Here is a 1,629-nt window from a genome sequence, read left to right on the forward strand (position 1 = left end):
ATAGGCCCAAGAAAGAGTATCAGGAACCAGATTTACCCTCCCATCCAACACAATAAATTTTTAAAAACATACACAAAATATAAAAAACAACACTTTGAAAGACATTGGACACCAGGCACTTAAGGAGTATTATCGCTGGGGAAGGTTATCAATAACAAAAATATGCAAAATCTCCAAATATTTGAAAAATAATATATGTCAAAATAAACTCTGGGTCAAAGAAGAAATCAAAATGGGAATTTGATGACAGAAAATGAGATGATTTTACTTATCTTTCAGAGTACACAAATTAGTAAAAAGATAACATCTAGTATTGGTAATGATGTTAAGTCCCCAGGACTCATGCTTTTTGTTATTTAACTTTTTAATGGAAGGTTGTTTTGTTTTTTTTTAACTGTTGCCGCAGAAATAAAATCAGGCCTCTCACTTCTCAATGTATGGACTTTTGACAATTCTATCATGTTTCTAAAGATTAAGATGTTAGCTTTGTCCTCTGAACTTAGGGAGTCCACTAGGTTCTGCCTGGATTCTTCCTCCCTGCATCAAAGCCTGAAAACTCTTTCAAGGAAGTAAGCTGCAGCAAAGGGAGGGCTCACCTGCTTTATTTCCTGTTTCCCAGAGAAAATACTTCTTAAGTGCCTGGTGACCAATGTCTTTCAAAGTGTTGTTTTTTATATTTTGTGTATGTTTTTAAAAATTTATTGTGTTGGATGGGAGGGTAAATCTGGTTCCTGATACTCCTTCTTGGGCCTATAATTGACTATTTCAAGATAAAATAATAATAACATATTTGGGGTTTAAAAGATATGCAGAAATAACATGTATGGCATCAATACACAAAGCCTAAGAGAGGAGAAATGGAAGTATACTATTGTAAGATTCTTAAGTAATATAAGTGAAGTGCTATAATATTACTTGAAGGTAGACTGTGATAAGTTTAACATGTATAATGTAAATCCTAGAGCAACTAAGAAAAAATAAAACAGAAAAGCAAAAGCTAATACAGGAAATCACAACCAAAAAAAAAAAAAAACCACTTAGCAAAAAAATTAAAATAGCATTGATGTAAGTTTAAATTTAGAGATATCAATAATTACATAAAATTTAAGGCCATCTAAACACTCCAATTAAAAGGCAGACATGTTAAGTTAGGATTAAAAAGGCAAGATCAAACTATGTGTTGCTGTAAGAAGCCTATTTTACGTTTGAGGATGCGGATAGGTTAAAAGTAAAAAGATGGACAAACATATACCAAGTAAGCCTTAATCTAAAGAACGCCAGTGTGGTTATATCATACAAAGCAGACTTCAGAACAAGGAATATTACCAGGCATAAAGAGAGACATTTCATAATGATAAATGGATCAATTAATCAAAAGGACAGTGCAATCCCAAATGTGTATGCATTGAACATTAGCACTTCAAAATATATGAAATAAAAACTGATAGAGATAAAAAATAAATAGATAGATTTACAGTTAAAGTTGGAAATGTCAACATTCTTCTCTCAGTAGTTGCTAGAACATGTACACAAAAAATCAGTAAGAATAGAGAAGAATTTAACAACACTATCAATCAACTTGACCTAATTGACATGTATAGAACACCTAACAACAGCAGAATGCCCATT

This window comes from Pongo pygmaeus, chromosome 8, assembly GCF_028885625.2.
Source record: "Pongo pygmaeus isolate AG05252 chromosome 8, NHGRI_mPonPyg2-v2.0_pri, whole genome shotgun sequence".
Classification (NCBI taxonomy): Eukaryota; Metazoa; Chordata; class Mammalia; order Primates; family Hominidae; genus Pongo; species Pongo pygmaeus.